General features: G+C 36.9%; 1 long non-coding RNA gene across 1 annotated transcript in view; it reads right to left on the bottom strand.

Moving 5' to 3' along the window:
• Window positions 1-317: 317 nt before the first annotated feature.
• LOC122789674 overlaps window positions 318-13402 on the bottom strand; it is a 120854-nt gene continuing 107769 nt past the window's right edge. The window contains exon 3 of the long non-coding RNA XR_006362860.1: window positions 318-387. This is a non-coding gene — a long non-coding RNA (uncharacterized LOC122789674). The remainder of the gene's footprint in view (window positions 388-13402) is intronic.

Here is a 13402-nt window from a genome sequence, read left to right as displayed (position 1 = left end):
TTCTTTCTGTTATCAAAAGGATTATTAGTCTGGGTTTAATTAAATAATTATACATATTTAGAAACTGATCCATGTTGCTATCGCTGATATATTTTTTAATTTTCTTCACAAAATAAGCTAAGAAAATTACAAAAGAATCGCTGAAAGTATAAGCAGTGTAAGATGAAACTGCACACTAGGTATTTTTTATATCTGTATACCATTGCATCCTGGAATGTACCTGCAGAGAGGAAGAAGTGTTATACGTAAGTGATTTTAATGGGCAAATAAACTTAAAAGTGTATTCCTAGTTTGTATATCAAAGAAACTATCATACCTTTTTGCATTCCTTTCACCAGTGATGTTTTTCCTGCATTGTCCAAGCCAGACAGGAGAATTGTCACTTTCCTAATCAATATAAAAATATATTTGTTTAAAATGGAAACATTTGAGCAAATGTAAATTTAATCAGAAAATTGCTAGGGTTTAGGTAAGTAAACAGAGGGTCAGATTTTGTGGGATAAATAACAATCACTTTCATTGTCTCTGGCTTTGCAAAGCATAAACTGAATCAGCTAAATAAAATAATGTCAAGTCTTTGTTAAAATCATTTTCAAAACTTACATTCAAAAACTGTCTGAACTGGATATAAAATTTGTAAATAAGGAAATTGGAATACTCATGATTACAATTATTTTGCTTTAAGATGTTTCATGTGTTGTCCTGTTTTATTTATTTTTTTCTATCCATTTTATATAATTAAAATATATTTGAGCAATTATATTCTTTACTGCTACACTACTCCAAGCTGAACATGTGCTAAAACTGTTCTGAGTATTTACTCCATTTTCTGTGTATAACTATTCATTTACATTTTTCTTGGCATACAGCTTTCTAGACTAGTGTAAAGTACAGCTATGTGAGAACTCAACATATCAGTAGGCATACAACAAAATGTCTGTCTATGTAGTATTATACCATGACCCCCCATTAATATTCCAAAACGTGCACGCTGATTGGCCAGCATGCACGTTGTAAATCGACTTATACTAATGGAAAAAGGTCCGGTCACCCGGACTTTTTCCATTAGTATAAGTCTCTTTTAAAACACTGTCTTGCTATGTTAAAAGAGTTTAACATAGTGACACAGGTTTAAAAAAAGCAACGGAGATCTCCGTTTCTTTTTTTAAAGCTGTCTCGCTATGTTAAACTCCTTTAACATAGCGACACAGTGTGTAAAAAGCAACGGAGATCTTGCTTTCTCCATAGCTTTTTTTTTAAACCTGTCTCGCTATGCTAAATGGGTTTAACATAGCGAGACAGTTTTAAAATAAGCAACAGAGATCTCTGTTGCTTATTTTAAAGCTGTCTCGCTATGTTAAACCCATTTAACATAGCGAAACAGTAAAAATCAACGGAGATTTCTCCGATGCTTTTCGACACAGCTCTGATGTACTGTGTAGGCATGCGCAGTACATCAGAACTGCAGTGGATACCAGACAGCTGTGGAAGGGCAGGAAAGAGGCATTATACAATGCCATTATTTAAGAAACGTAATTTCTTTTCTTAAATAATGTCATAGTATAATAGCAATAACCCATGGTTGGGTGTGGGTAATGTGTGATTTACCCGCAGTTGTCTCTGTTTTGTCCTTCGGGATTCACCCTCGGGACCAAACCACGCCAACCGTGGGTAAATCCAGCATTACCCACACCCAGGCGTGGGTTATTGCTATAATACTATGCAGGTAAAAACCCTCCTAGGGTCTTACCAGCTGGTTTGAGATGGGTAATCTAAACACAGATGAAAACTGAACTCTAGAGCATCATTTGCCCAAAGTTCAACCCACCAAGGATCAGAACTCCTCCACAGGAAATCACTGCTGGTGAGCTGTGCCCTTTTCAGGGGTAATTCCCCCCTTCTTTGAATTGGTGCAACCATGCAGTTGGAATATATAAGTCCAGGGGGGTTTGGGGGCTTGCCCTCTACCTCAGGGGTGCAGGTGGGGTTGCCCCTTTTGCAAAAAAAGACTATAAAGTGTTTGTATCTTTTAGGGGTGTGAAGTTTGAGAATTCTGATCCTTGGTAAGTTAAAAATTCATCCACTCATAGTAGAAGTGTTTCAGACATATGTAAGCAGTGGACAACATTACCTTTGCCCACTACCAATTGGCTACCTAAGTTACCATCACATTCTCCAGGAGATGCAGGTTATAAATAGACTATTGAGGAGAATCAATTTAGATTTTAAAAATGCAAGTTCCCGTAAAACAAGCATTCCACATGTCAAGAACTGCTGTGAAAATTGCTTTCCCATGGCTCTTGAAACCAAGCAATATTCAAAATAACAAAAGTTCCTAAATGGCTGTGTTGAAGTTAAAATTAGTCCAATAAAACATTTGAAGCCTTACAATTTACCAAGGGATATTGCATTTTACTGTTTTATTTTACAATTCTATCTTTACAATAACAGGTTCCTCGGAATAAAACTTTAAATTAACCATTATTTTTTTAATTATAAATAAGCAGTAGTCATGTGTTTAAAAAATCAGAAGCAGTGTATAAACAAATTTCTTCCATCCCTTCTTCAATTTACAAAACATTTTAAAGTATCTTCATTCAAACTTGGCAGCTGGCCAGCATCCATTCTGACCGGCTACCCATGTTCTTTTTTTTTTCTCATGCAAACTGTTATGGCCCCTCTTCTCACATGTACCTGTAAAGTGTTAATAACGAAAAAAAAAGAAAGAAATTAAGATCATTAAATAACTTTGAATGCTTACAAAGACATTGCTTGTGTCTGCATTTTTTCATAGCATAGGTAGACAGATCGATAGACAGATATTTAGATAGATAGTTAAATAGATAGATACAATTACTTATAAATATATGTGTGTGTGTGTATATATATATATATATATATATATATATATATATATATATATATATATATATATATATATACATGTGTGTGTGTGGATCTACTTCACTGGATCGAAACACCACATAACCGAAATCCGAAACGCCGAGCCCAAAAGACCGACACCACATAACGCCAAAATGCCACATTACCGACATGGCATTTCACCAAGTTCCCCACATGCAGCAGTTGAATAGCAGAGTCTAGGAAGTCCTGAATGTAAGTACAAACAGTGAGAATCGGAAAATATGCCCTTTCCTCACTGTGGTGCGATCTTGGAGTTGGTATATATAAGTAGGGGGGGGGGTGGAGGGTGCAGCCTCCCACAAGTGCAGAGTAGAATGTATGGAATTTTTGTAACTGTTTGTTTTTTGTAGGTTTTGCTTGTAGCGTAGATATCGTGTGGTTTGATGGGATATTTGAGTTAGCTGGGTAATAGCATTTTAGGATGTTGCAGTGTAGTGGGATGTGTTTATTTTGCAGGTATGTTAAGTTTTATGTTTTAGTTTTGACATTTCAATGTGTAAGTTTAGTTTTTAGTGTTTTGAGTGGTATAGGAGTGTATTGTTTAGTAGAGTTTTTTGGGATTGTTGTTGAGGTTATTTAGGTTTGGGAACATTGAGTACTAGTGTGTCAGTATGCTTGGTGTGGCTTACATTTATGTTTTTGTCGGTGTTTTGGGAGTCGATGTTATGGTACTCGGTAATGTGGCATTTTGGTATTGTGTGGTATCGGTGTATTGGTCTCAGCATTTCGGCTGTCGGTTATGTGGTGTTTTGGTCTAGTGAAGTAGACCCATATATGTATGTATGTATGTCTATATATATATATATATATATATATATATATATATATATACTTTACTATTGTTTATTCGAATGGAAAAACATTTTCCACTCAAATAAAAGAATGGTAATACCAAAAGTAAAAAAAAATAACTTACACAATGTCGAATCAAATGCTCGATGCATTTGACTCGACATTGTTGTCGAAACCACCACGTGATACCTGTATAGGAGCTGATGTAAATCAAACTCCTATATAGCTATCACGTTTTTGCAGGGGGCAAGCCTCCCTGCACCCCCCACACTCCCCCTACTTATATATTCTAACTCCGAGATAGCACTACAGTGGGGATGTGGATGAATTTCTACTTCCCACTGTACCGCAATCTCCATGCAGATAGTCGATTTCCACTTATGTAAATGCAGTTGTGCATTCGCATAAGTGGAGTCAACTATCTGGTGCAAAAGTGCTTGTTCATAGGTTCATAGGTAGGTACTAGGCTATCGGTCCAAGGGCCTACGTAATCCTAGCCAACAAGGTTCCATACGCTACCCAAGAAAGTTATTTTCCTGTGACACTGTCCAGCAGATGCACACAAGTGATCCCCGGGGTGTATTTCCTATTTACCATCCACTCATCAGGATTTTTCTTGAAGAGTGCGAATGAAGAACTTTGCTTGACATGGGTAGCGTGTTCCAGAGTATAGGAAGTGTCTGGGACAGGAATCTATCCCTCCAGCGTGTCCTGTTTATTGTGGTGACAAGGTTTAGGTCCCTAGAGCATGTAGCTTGGACGGATTGGGATTTCATTAGGTGTAGCATGTCCAACAGCTCTGGGTTTAACATAGCTTTGTATGTGAGGCAGAGATCACCTCAGAGTAGGCGATATGCTATGGAGTAAAGCTGGAGTTTTTTGAGGCGGTCAGTGTAGGGCATTTGTTTGAGGCCAGTAATCGTCTTTGTGAGGTACTTCTGTGGCCTTTCCAGCTGCTGCAGATGTCTTGTGAGGTACATTCCAAAAGGGGCGTTGTACTCTATAATGGGTCTAATGAGTGACGAGTAGAGGGGAACAATGACCTCTTTTTTCCTGGATGAGAACTCTTTAATGATGAGGTGTGCCACGTAGAAGGACTTCATGACTAATGTGGCGATGTGACTATCAAAGGAGAGACTACTGTCCACCTGGGTCCCAAGGTCTCTTATCACGCATTCGGTGTTAAGTAGATTGCTGCCTATGTGGTAGTTCATGGGTACAGAGTTTTTACCAAAGGGGATGACACTGCACTTTTTGGCATTGTGTGTTCGACATTCTGTTTTTCGGCAGATTGCAGCTGATAGAATGTCATTCACACAAACAATAGTAAACCTATATATATATATATATATATATATATATATATATATATATATATATACCAATTTTTTAGTCATGTTCCTTACATATAAACTGTTACAGTTTAAACAAGGAGCAACATTACATACACTATATTTCTTAGATTATAATCAAATCTTGAAGAAACTATAATACTTTTGCCATGTGTTGAAGATGTAATTTTTTTCCAGTATTTATGTATCGACAGCAAGGATAAAATCCACATTTATGTATACCCGTCACATTAAACTTATTTGTTTTTTATCATTTCAATGATGTTCCAATAATTCTTTCAGATTCTGTTCTGTTTTTTAACAAACTTGAGTCATAAACCAATTATAAATAACCAAAAACCTTAACTAAAGTTGGATTTCTCTGCAATATCTTCCAGTTGCTGTTGGTAATCATTTTGATGCTACTGGCATTTGCATTACAATTATTTCATTCATTTCTGCATCTACATCTATTTGTCCTAAAGAATCATCTGTTTGATCTTAATATTTCTTATATCAAACACTTCTCTAATGGGTTGATTTCTTATATCAAACACCTCAGAGTCTGGTCTCCATGTAACCCCTCTCTTTCAATAGAACTTTCAGAATTTATCATCCCAGCCAACTTGCACTCATCTGTGCTAAAGCTAGTTAACCTTATTACTTGATTTTTAATCAAACTGCTTTTCATTGATTATAGATGACAAATACTATAGTATAGGAAGAAACTTTGAAATTCAGGCTTTGTAAAAATGGAGGCATGACATCTCTTACTTGTCTGAGGTATTAATTTAATATATAAACTATTATCATCTTAAGAACTGTTAATTGCAAACATCAGAAAAATGCTGTGCCCAAAAATGATATTGCTTGGAATTAACTTTATTATAGCACAAATGGTAGTAATCTTATTTGTTAGTAAAACCAGTACATCTGTCAAAAAATCATTGTTTCAATCCCTTCTGCATGCTGAATGACTGCATATACAGCTGCTAAATCTATTATTACCATTATCAGTTCTGCAGAAAACATTAGCAACTTTTACAAGCTTTATTTTTAAAAGAAAACTGCCACAACAAACTCCTGTAAGATTTGCTGTTCTGCACTAAATAATTTAATACTTTATGCAAGTATAAGGACGTTTTCAACTTCCATCCTACCTGCACTAGCAATAGGTCTGAATGGTGGATCAATATGTACCTCATGTAACTTGGAATTCAAAAAGTATTCCTAACCTTTGGCATTCTTCTGTTAAAATGTATTTGTCAGGACTAATGCATTCATAACTTAGCAACTCTAGTAATGCCAACTCAATGCAAGTGCATGATTGATTAATTTCTCTTAATGCATGATTCTACGATTTATATGTCTGCTGTATAGTGCCCACTATTACCTCTCTATGATTTGACTTCATTTAACACTTCTCTTTCAAACTTCTTACACACAGTCTCAAAACACTTGTAAGGTTAACCTTAACTAGGGTAAAACTGTACATACAGCCTACCAAAACGTAGCCAAGGCCTTTCACCATCCCCACTCAGACATTATTGATAAATTCACTCAGCTGGGTATCAACCTGTATAATGTCAGGTGGGTTGCAAACTGGCTCACCAATAGAACTCATGCAGTCAAAATAGGAGATTCTGTCTCCTCCAGTAGACCATTAAGCAGCTGTGTTCCACAGGAGTCCGTTCTGGGGCACCTACTGTTCGGAATTTACCTCTCAGAAGTACAGAAAAAAACAAAAGGTCTGTGGCTGACTAAATATGCCAATGACTGCAAACTAGGAGCGGTCATTCAGTTCCCTAACAATGTCAATATCCTGTAAGAAGGCCTTACACAGACTAATGACTGGTGCCAAAGTCATGGACTTAGACTCAACGCAAAAAAATGCATCACCACCACCTTCGACAAGGGTGATGTTACTGCAAAATACTACATAAATAGCAATACCTTAAGCATGCAATCACTGGTGAGAGACCCGGGCATGCAGGTTGAGAACAACCTTACCTTTGATCACCATGTCTCCACACTAGTTAGAGAGGTATTCTATATTGCTCACCTCATAAGTAAGGGAATTGCCTACAAAGAAAAAAAGGATGTTATAATTTCCCTGTACTCTTCCCTCATCAGGCCAAAAATACAGTATAATGCTCCCTTTGGCATGTACTTCTCCAAGCAAATGCAGCATTTGGAGAGACCATAAATGTTTCTTACAAAGAAAATTCAGGGTCTCCAGCATGTCATATTTTCACAGACTGAAATCACTCTCTTTACTCTGTGTCATACAGACTGCTCACAGGTGACCTGTGCCTTGCATTTAAGGCAGTTTCTGTCCCTGCTTTAATGGAAATGTTACACATTCTCAAGTCAAACAGAACACATGTGACACACTCAAGGGACCTTAAACTGGTATGTGACATCAATAAGACTTGTTGGAGGGGCAGATGTGTCTCGCAAAGGTTACCTTGTCTCTGGAACAGACTTCCAATCTATGTTAACAGAGTCCCTCATTGACCCTATTTAAGCGTAATTTGGATGATTGGATGGGAAATCATAAATTCACCCTGGGGGTTCCACCTGTATCCCTCTTAGATAGGGGTAATAGGTGCTGATTCAGTGTCTACTCATAAAATACACTCTTGGGAACAAGGATTAACTTGGCTAAGCTTGTAAGGGGCCTAAGGCCATTATCCTAGTAACCTCCTGTGATCCTATGAATGTAAGAATAAAAAAGTCATAGCCTTTCTGGCCATGCAACAAGGTTATTTCTTTTTACATGGCACTGCCCCTCTTACTACATTGAGAAATCTGTTGCATCTCAGACCCTTTGAAACTCTTGTGCCTGATTCATTCTTCTGAAAACAAATTAACCCAGCAGAGAGCTTTGTATTTTTTTAATTTGTTTTCAGAAGTTTTATATCAAATCCACAATAGGAGTTTTCATGCTTCTCCTTATAATGTTAATCCTAATTTGTCCAAAACCAGTCACAGGTTTTAAGACTCTGGTCTGAGTTCTAGTTGTTAACCTGTGAGACCTCTACTGGTACATCAACTCCACTTATCTGTTCAGGAGTCTCATATAACTCCACTGATTGTTGTAGATCCATCTTTTTCCAGTATTGACCTTTCCTGTTTATATGTTATTCTCATATTTTTCAAAAACACAAAATGCCTTCAAGAACTCATCTTGTATAGTGTTTGTAATTAGATGTGATGGCAGACTTGGAACATTTTCCTGACTTTCAGCCAAAGAACCATAAATGACCCATGGCTGTTTAGAGGCTAAAACTAATCCAATTAAACCAATAAAACTCCACAATTCACCAGGAGTAAGTTTATTTTCCTGCTACCTTAAGTCAAACATCATTTCTTAAATACAAGTAAATGGTAGTCGCCTGCTTTAAAATCACCAATCAAAAGTAGCATGTAAGAAATCACTTGTTCAAATCCTGTTCAGTTCTAAATAGCATCTTAAACTGGTGTTTTCATTCGGACATAGTAGCTGGCCAGCATCCAGTCTGGGCTGCCACTCAAGTTCTTTTTCCCATCCCTGACATCCACTTTTAAAGCGATAATAATGAAAAAAAAATATTGTAAAATGTTGTATTTTTGCAAACAGCATTATTTATGTCTCTATTTTTATTAGAATGTTTATGTTTATATACTTGCTATAATGATTTTCTAGCTATTTTCTTGAAATGTAAACTGTTACAGCTTAAACAAATAGCAACATATGCTACATGTGTTGTATGATAATCAAATCCTAATAAACTCCCAAACTTTTATTCATATGTGGAAAGTTTAAATTCTGTCCTGTATGTATACAGCTACAGTTAAAGACAAAATCCACATTTATATGTACTCTTTAAACCTCTTTTTTTCAGTTTCATTTCCTGATCTAAAATTCTGTCCTTTTTGTTAATAAACTTCAGCTGTAAGCCACTAAATTTGAATTCCCTTGTAATATCTTTCTGCTGTTAGTAATTGTTTTAATGCTGCTAACATCTACATTACACTCTTTTACCACAGCATTAGAAAATGTCTCACTATCCGACTATCTCAGCTCTCTAGTATAGAACTAGCTCCCCATTCACTCAGTTGGTTCAAAAGTTACTTCTCCAACAGACAGCATGCTGTCAAATGGCAAACTTCCTTTTGCCCTTACCTTCACACTCCTACAGGTGTACCCCAAGGTTCAATTTTAGGCTCACTACTATTTAACATTTTTATCAACAATCTCCACCAAGCTATCCTGCAGGGCTCCCTAGTCCAGTATGCAGATGACTCCACTATAGTCTGCTCTGCACCCAATATAAAACTTTTACAGCAAAATACTCAAGCAGCATTTTCCACAGTGGAGACTTGGCTTCACAATAATCACCTTTCTTTAAATCCCCAAAAAACTAAACTTATGATCTTCACACCTAAAAGAAATTCTTCTATAAATAAAGCTGACCTCGATATATTCTCTCTTAACTCCACAAAAATCGACCTAGTAACCCATACTAAATCGTTAGGAATAATATTCGATGAGGAACTCAAATTATATCTGCATATTCAAAATATGAGAACTACTAGAGTGAAGATAGAAGTTCTTAAATTTGTATTTCCTAAAAAATGAAGGGGATATGTCATAGCACATTGAGACAGAGAGGTCTTCGGGTGATAGGTACTGTGTGAAGGACAGTTTCCTTCCCCCTGTGATAAATGCTGCTGCAGCTTACTATGACCCATAGCCACTCTGCTGGCTTGTTGCACTAGGTCTTGGAATCCCCTTCCCCCATGAGGGATGGCATGCAACTACAGGACTGTGACATGCATGCAGTCAGCTTGGAAGATGTCTTGTCACTGGAAGCCAACTGTTGTTGCAGCTCACAACCAGGGGTAAGACAATGTTGTATACTTCCAGATACAGGAGAGAACTGTGTATCCTGCAATGGCCTTTTTCACATGGCTACACTCGTACATATACCATACCTTGCCAATGTGTGCAGTGATGGTGACACTGGCAATCCCCCACATGGAGATGGAAATGGTGGCAGTGTATACTACCATATATCTCATACTACCAATCAGTACAGTGCCTGTGGACTCCATATCTTCATAGACTCCATGCAGTACAGCAAACAGCTCCATGCTGGACTGGGCTGCAGCAAATTGGGCCTGGATGATGCTTCGACACATCTGCTGATTGATCCTTAATGATGCTCCCACATCAATGGCCAACTGTGACCTATGATAGTATCAGGGACCCCTGCTAAGCTGCATAATGAAGGGAGTATATCCACATCAGATATAGTGCACCCATCTACTGCCACAGCCATAGGGGGGAGCATCCCAGATGCTTGGAGGCACAGTAGTTCAACCTCTTAGTGCAAGAAATCTGGACAAAGCCTAAAATAGTAGAGGATTAAAGGCCCAACTAATGGGACAAATTTCAAAATATTGCTGTTATAAATTAAAAAAAAGTTGCTATAATAACAGGATTTCTGTTAACATGCATTTTCTGAAGGATATAAAGTTTGAAACTCAAATGTATGTCAGTATTTAGTGTCTTCCATCCACAGTGATTTGCCAGAAAACCACACATTTTATGAGGAACACAACATAAATATGATGTAAAAATCAGGTCATTCTGTGAAAATCTGTACAGCTGAGACATACGAGTCAAACCCTCACCCACTGAGGACAGCAAACAGACTTGCAGACTCATGTTTAACTATGGGTGAGGTCACACATACACCATGTACAGTGGGAGATTGCCAACCCAGGATGAGCACATACAGTGTCACTGTGTTATAAGACTGTGACTCAGGTCTCTATGTCTTATCATCATCATCTCCAGCACTACTGCTGACATCAGCCTGCTGTCCTGCAACACTCACTACAGTTACCACTGTAACACTGCATTGTCCAGTATATTTACAACAAAAGACAAATCAGACTGAGTAGGAGTACCCATGCTAGAACTGTGCCCCTGCAGCTTGCACACTAAGAGTGTCCATGCCAGATGTACCATACAACCCATCTTACCGCTGTAAACTTGAAATGGTTGGATACTTGATATTTCTACAACAAAAATAAAACAAATCCCTGTATTATATGCTGTGGTCAGACTACAGACTCTACATGTAGTGTTGTTGTTGTACAAAAATCTGCTGGATGCAGTACTAACTTGCTGCATCATCCACTGAGACATGCAGTTTTTTTTTTTTATTTCACAATATAAAAAAGTGATATCACAAAGAGGGAATGTAGAAAAAAAGTTTAGTAAATTAGAAGTTAAAAAATAGAAGTTGAGGTTATGGAATGCCTACGAGTGAAAGGATTTGGTATAAAAGGTCTGACACAGGTTACATAACAGCATGATGGAACAAGTCCTCAAAGTAAGAAGAAACAGGAAGATCAGGAGACATTTGAAGAAGAAATATGGACATGGGAAAGAAAAAGAGATTTAATATGGTGCAATATATATATATATATATATATATATATATATATATATATATATATATATATATATATATAAAGGAGAAAGCAAAACTAATCAATACAAAAAGAGCAGCACCAACGATATTTGAAGAGAAATAGAGGCAAAGGAATGTGGACATGGAAAACTTTATAATACAAAAAATAAGAAGACAAAGAGGAAAAGGAGATTATTAATGGAGAAGTTAAAGAACTAGAAACTGAGGTTATGGAGTACCTGCAAAGTGAAGAATTCAGTGTAGAAAATCTAACTCAGAAAGCACCACAGCAGGATAGAGCAATGGGCATCCAAATTAAGGAGAAACCAGTGGAACAGGAAGTAACTGGTCAGTTGCCACATCAGGATATTTTGGAGCCTTCCACAGGAAAACAGTATAAATGTTCACTTGAAGCTAGGCAGCAAGGGAATGAACAGGAAACTGTGGCAACTCTGACGCAGTCAATGTTGAGAGGTGATAGGCCAGTGAGTTCCAATATGACAGAGCAACAAACGACAGGATGAAATTGAAGAGAATGTGTCACAGGAAGATGCTATAGAACTTTAGAATGCCCACAGGAAATTGAAAACAAAAAATGTGACCTCAGTTTAGAAGAGAATGAGCCAAGAGAAGAGTCGCTTGATTCACTAGAGATAGACAGACATATTAAGATCAATGAAAGAAATAGACTGCAGAAGGTCAATAAAACCCAGAAAGTCAGAAGTTTGATAAAACAAATGAACACAGTAATTAGGACTGTCCATAGAGATCCACACGACATAATAGAAGTAAACAGGATATATTACTGCGCAGCTACATTAATAACAGATAACATTCTGCCACAAGAACACAGGGTAGTGAGGGAAAGGAAGAGGAGAAATAGAAAAGCATCATGGAAGTATCAAATAGAGAAAACTATAAAGCAATTAAGACAAGAAGTGCCATTGCTAGAAGAGTATAGAAGAGGGAACAGATCAAAAAAGATACTCAGAAAGATAGATGTGATAAAAGCAATGTGCAGTATTATAACGTATCAGGATCTATCTTGCACTATTGCAAACAACAAACTAAAAATCTCACTACAGGTAGAAAAAAAACTTAGAAGATACACAGATAAATATAAAGGAAAAGTGCAAAAACAAGAAATTTACTGATGACCCCAAAAAGTGCTATAAAGTATTGGGAAACATGGCAAAGGGAATTGAAAGACCACCCAAAAAAGAAGAAATAGATACATTTTGGTGAAATATCTATGAATTTCCTGTGGAACATAACAAAGATGCTAAATGGATAGAAGAAGTAAAAGAAAGAATAAGGTACAGGATGTGAAATGGGATGAAGTAACGGAGAGAAAGATTGAAATAAAGTTAAGAAAAGCTTCCAACTGGAAAACCCCAAGCCCAGATGCAGTACCTAACTTCTGGTTAAAAGTATTAACATGTTTGCACAAAGATTTAGCTATGAGTAAGAACTATTTATATGCGCACCCCGAACAGACACCAACCTAGCTAACAATAGGAAAAACAGTACTCCTACTTAAGAGTGAACCTGCAAGTTATCCTAAAAATTATAGACCAATAACCTGCCTTCCAATGACATATAGACTATAAACCAGAACTGATGCTGACAGAGTTTATAGTCATTTAGAAGAAAATTCAATCATGTCAATAGAACAAAAGGGTAATAAAAGAAAGTCATATGGAACAAAGATCATTAAATAAAGTCATAATGGAGAACTGCAAAAAGGGGAAGAATCTAGGTATGGCATGGATTGACTACAAAAAAACATTTGAGAGTATCTTATTTATTTTTTATTTTATTTTAACATTTGTTAATTGTTTTAAGATGTATCCCGCATTCATGGATAAAAGAGTGCTTAAAATA

This window comes from Protopterus annectens, chromosome 15.part0, assembly GCF_019279795.1.
Source record: "Protopterus annectens isolate FY-2018-M chromosome 15.part0, PAN1.0, whole genome shotgun sequence".
NCBI classification, from domain to species: Eukaryota; Metazoa; Chordata; order Ceratodontiformes; family Protopteridae; genus Protopterus; species Protopterus annectens.
This window is presented reverse-complemented; position numbering and strand designations above follow the sequence as displayed.